The following is a 5,555-nucleotide window of genomic DNA, read 5'->3' as shown; positions in this document are numbered from 1 at the left end:
ACAGTATTATTCGGTATGGAAGTGGAACATCATCATTTCGTTTCCACTGCTGGGGTGGAGCTGCCCCAGGAGGCTACTGAGACCCAATGAATAGTGGCACACACAAGAGGCTGGCCTTGAAACACAAAGAATAAGTCTGAACTGAAGGCTCCCATGCAGCCACCACTCAGCCTTCTGTGGAGATCACTGCGATGCTAGGGATTCACCGCCTGGAATTACTTGGGCAATAACCCTAACACTAACCGTGACCCTCACCATACTCTGAACCTCAAACTCATTCCTACACTAACGCTAACCCTACAACTGACCCTCACCTGCACACTGGCTATCATTCATCACCCCATGGAGGTAAGTGGAATGGGGTAGCTGTGGCCCCCCTTATGGCCCTGGTCTGAAATCGAACTCTATCTAAAGCTCTCTCCAGATGGTGACCCGATTCTTAAGTCTGAGGATACCTCCCTTCCAGAAGAAGAGGCGGATTCCTCGGCATGGAACATGGAATATCACCATGTAATATCCAAAGCCCAGATGTTGCTTCAGAAGCAGTTCCTGAGGCTCAACCAAAGTGTGGCCCGCAAAGGAGGCTCACACTGGCTTTCAAAGACTAAGCATGACCTACACCCTCCCATGTGCTCACCACTGAACCCTGCAGGAAGACCAGCACTGCTGGTGCTTCAGCGTCTGGGGGACCTGGGACAAAACCTAACCATTATATTGACCAGAACCATACACATCATCCTCAACCTCACCCCAACTCTAAAGGTAATGCTACACCTGACCTGCTCCCCTGCATGGGCTCTCATACAGCCCTCCATGTAGATAATGGGACTGGTGTCACCTCGCCCTGCTTATGTCCCTGGACCGAATCCTGACCCTAGCTATGGCTCCCCCCAATGGGGATACAGTTCCTAACTCTGAGAACACCATGCACATAGGGTCCAAACCCCTGCAGTATACTTCAGGATGGAATTGGAACATCATCATTTCATTTGCACTGCTGGGATGGAGCTGAACAAAGAGGTTGCTGAGACCCAACTGAAGAGTGTCACACATAGGATGCTGCCCTGGCATGCAAAGAATTAGTCTGAACTGTAGACTTGCATGCAGCTTCCACTCAGCCCTCTGTGGAGACCACTGCACTGCTAGGTATTCATTGCCTGGAACCTCCTGGGACCTAACCCTAACACTAAACTTGACCCTCGCCATACACCTCAACCTAAACTTCACACCAACTCTAACGCTAACCCTACACATGACCCGCACCCAAGCATGGGCCCTATGGAGTCCTCCAGAACGATCACGGACTCATGTGGATTTGGCCCTATCGACATCCCTGGGCCGATACCTAACCCTAGTAATGACTCTCTCTCATTGAGGAACAAATTCCTAAGTCTCAGTCACCACGCATATGGGGCCCAGAAGCACTGCAGCGTTACTCGCATGGAACGTGGAACATCGACAGGTAATTTCCAAAGCCCAGAGGAAGCTGCACAAAGGGTTTGCTGAGGCCCATCCGAAGATTGCCCCACAACTGATGCTGGCTTCGGCACCCAAAGACTAAGCCTGAGGGCAACCTACCATTTGCCCTCCACTGATTCCTCCAGTGAGACCACTGGACTCCTTGGGGTACAGCACCTCGTACCTCCTGGAATCTAACCCAAACCGTAAACGTGACCATCAACATACTCCTCAACCTCAACCTCACCCCAGCTCTAAGGCTTCACCTGACACCCTACACCAGACCCTCACCCGCGCATGGGCCCTCATTGAAACCTCCATGAAGGTAACGGGATTGCTGTTGCTTCGGCCTTGCTTACCTCCCTGGACCGAACCCTAACCCTAGTTGTGGCTGAATCCCGATGGTGATCCAATGCCTAACTCTGAGAGACCACACACATGGGGCCCAAAGCTTTGCAGGATTCCTCGGCATGCATCTTGGAGCATAATCGTGTCATTTCCATTACCCACAAGTAGCTGCACAAGGGGGTTCCTGAGGCCCAACTGAAGAGTGACTCACACAGGAGGCTTGATCGGGCACTCAAAGACAAAGCCTGATCAGCACAATCCCATGTGGGATCCACTCAGCCCCTCTTGGAGACCATATCCTTCCTGGGGTTGTTGCACCTAGAGCCTCATGAGACCTAACAATAACCATGACCTTCAAAGTACACCTCAACCTAAACATCACCCCTAAACATAACCTACAACTGACCCGCACCCTCGCAGGGACCCTCACTTCAGCCCTCCAGGGAGATCACGGGACTGCTGTCGCTTCAGCCCTGCTTACGTCCCTGGACCAAACCCGAACTCCATTTTAGGCTGTCTCCCGATGGTGACCCAATACTTACTTCTGTGCAAACCACACATGTGGGGTTCAGAAAAGGAGCCGGATTCCTCGGCATGGAACGTGGAACATGACCAGGTAATTGCCAAAGCCCAGAGGGAGCTGCACAAGGGGGTGGCTGAGGCCCAACCAAAGTGTGGTCCATATCCAAGGCTGGCCCTAGCCCCTAAAGACTAAGCCTGGCCGGCACCCTCCAATGCGACCTCCCTCAGCCCTCCAGGGAGATCACTGCACTGCTTGGGTTTCAGCACCTAGGGCCTCCTGGACCCTAACCCTGACCGTGACCCTCACAGTACTCCTCAACCTAAACCTCACTCCAACTCTAACGCTAATCCTACACCAGCCCTCACATGCGCATGGTCCCTCAGCCAACACCCCATGTAGATAACATGAGTAGTGTTGCTTCAGCATGCTTATGGCCTTGAAGCAAACCCTAACTCAAACTAAGGCTCTCTCCTGATGGTGACCCAATTCTTTAGTCTGAGGATACCACACACATGGAGTCCAGAGGAGGAGGAGTATTACTCGGCGTGGAATGTGGAATATCACCATGTAATATCCAAAGCCCAGATGTTGCTGCAGAAGTGGTTTTACTGAGGCTCAAAGAATGGCCCACGATGGAGGCTTGCCCTGGCAAACAAAGACTAAGCATGACGGACAACCTGCAATATGCCCTCCACTGAGCCCTCCGGGAAGCTCACTGCATTGCTGTTGGCTTATCGCTAGGAGCCACCTAGGACTTAACCCCAAACCCAATAATGAACATAACTATACACACCAACCTCACCATGAACATAACTATGAACAGAACTATAACAATGAACATAACTATACACACCCACCTCACCAACTCTAACCGTAACCCTACATCTGACCTGCAACTGTGCATGTGCCCTATTCAGCCCCCTATGTAGCTCAACGGACTGGTGTCGCTTCAGCCGTGCTTATGGCGCTGGAACATACCCTAACCTTAGCGATGGCTCTCTCCCAATGGGGATAGAGTTCCTAATTCTGAGAACACCACGCCCATAGGGCCCAGACCCCTGAAGTATTATTCGGTATGGAATTGGAACATCATCATGTCAATTCCACTGCCGGCATGGAGTTGCACAGGGAGGGTGCTGAGGCCCAACTGAAGAGTGGCACACACGGGAGGCTGGCTCTGGCATGGAAAGACGAAGCCTGAACTAGAGGCTTTCATGCAGTCTCCATTCAACCCTATGTGGAGACCACTGCACTGCTAGGGGTTCAATGCCTAGAACCTCCTGGGACCTAAACCTAACAGTAACCTTGACCCGCACCATACCCCTCAACCTAAAGTTCACACCAACTCTTACCATAATCCTAAACCTTACACGCATTAGTGCATGGGCCCTCACTTCAGCCTTCCAGGGTGATCACGGGTCTCCTGTCCATTCAGCCCTATCTAAGTCCCTGGCCCAAACCCAAACACTAGCTAAGACTCTCTCTCTCTCTCTCTCTCTCTCTCTCTCTCTCTCTCTCTCTCTCCCTCTCTCTCTCTCTCTCTCTCTCTCTCTCAATGAGGACAAAATTCCTAAATCTGATATGACCACACACATGTGGGGACAGAAGTGGTGCAGTATTACTTTCCATGGAAAGTGTCCTGAAGGGCACAGATGCTCCCAGTACCTGAAGGCAAGCCCCTTGCCTGAAGCCGCTCCCTGTGCCTGAAGGCATGCCCCATGCCTAAAGACAAGCCCCTTACCTGAAGGCAAGCCCCTTGCCTAAAGCCATGCCCGGAGCATGAAGCCATGTCCCATGCCTGAAGGCAGGTCCAATGCCTTCAGGCTCGCCCTTGCCTGAAGGCTCGCCCTTGCCTGAAGGCTCGCCCCTTGCCTGAAGTCTCCACCCATGCCAGAAGGCTCGCCCCTTGCCTGAAGGGTTAGCCATGCCCAGTGCCTGAGGGCATACCCAGTGCCTGAAGTCAGTCACTCCCAATGTCTGAAGTCATGCCCAGTGAATGAAGTCACTCCCAAAGTCAATCCCAGGGAATGAAGTCAAAGTCACTCCCAGTGACTGAAGACAAAGTCACTCCCAGTGAAGGAAGTCATCCCAAAATCACTCCCAGTGATGGAAGTCTCTCCCGAAGTCACTCCCAGTGATGAAAGTCACTCAATAAGTGACTGCCAGTGACCGATGTCACTCCAGATATCACTCCCAGTGACAAATGTCATGCCCGAAGTCACTCCCAATGAGGGAAGTCCCTCTCGAAGTCATTCCCAGTGACTGAAGTCACGCCCGAAGTCACTCCCAGTGACTGAAGTTGCTCCTGAAGTCATTCCAAGTGACTGAAGTCAAAGTCATTCCCAGTGACTGATGTCATAGTCACTCCCAGAGACTGAAGTCAAAGTCACTCTAAGTGTCTGCAGTTACTCCCAGTGAATGGAGTCTCCACTCACAGGGACTGCAGTCATCACTCCCAGTGCCTGAAATTGGCACTCCCAGTGCGTGAAGACACTCCAGGGGAAGGACAGGGTGAGAGGGAGACACAGAACCCCAAGCAGGCGCCAGGCTCTGTGCTCTCACCACAGAGCCTCCTGGGGAAGGACAGAGAGGGAGACATAGAATCCCAAGAAGCCCCTCCATGCTCTGTACTCCCAGCACAGAACCCCCAGGCTCTGTGCTCACAGAACAGAGCCTCCAATGCCTGAAGGCACTCCCCTTGTCTGAAGGCACTCCCCTTGCCTGAAAGGCACCAGCACTCTCTAAAGGCATACCCCATGCCTGAAGGCATGCCCTGAGTCTGACTGAGCTCCCTGCGCAGGATGGGGCATTCCGTGCCTGAGTGTCACAGGCGCTCCCCTTGCCTGAATGGCACAGGACCTCCTCTTGCCTGAAGCTGCGCCCCATGCCTGAAGCCATGCACCATGCCTGAAGCCACTCCCTATGCCTAATGGTTCGCCCCATGCCTGACTGCGTGCCCCATGCCTGAAGAGCACAGATGCTCCCCTTGCCTGAAGGCGCGCCCCTTGCATGAAGCTGCTCCCTGTGCCTGAAGGCGCTCCCAGTACCTGAAGACAAGCCCCATGGCTGAAGGTGCACCCCTTGCCTGAAGATGCTCCCTGTGCCTGAAGCCACTCCCTGTTCCAGAAGACACGACCCATGCCTGATAGAGCTCTGTATGCCTGTAGGCAAGCCCACTGCCTGACAGCAAGCCCATTGACTGAAGCAGCGCCCATGCATCATGCCT

Source organism: Prionailurus viverrinus, unplaced genomic scaffold, assembly GCF_022837055.1.
Source record: "Prionailurus viverrinus isolate Anna unplaced genomic scaffold, UM_Priviv_1.0 scaffold_70, whole genome shotgun sequence".
Classification (NCBI taxonomy): domain Eukaryota; kingdom Metazoa; phylum Chordata; class Mammalia; order Carnivora; family Felidae; genus Prionailurus; species Prionailurus viverrinus.
Note: the sequence above shows the minus strand (reverse complement) of the source record.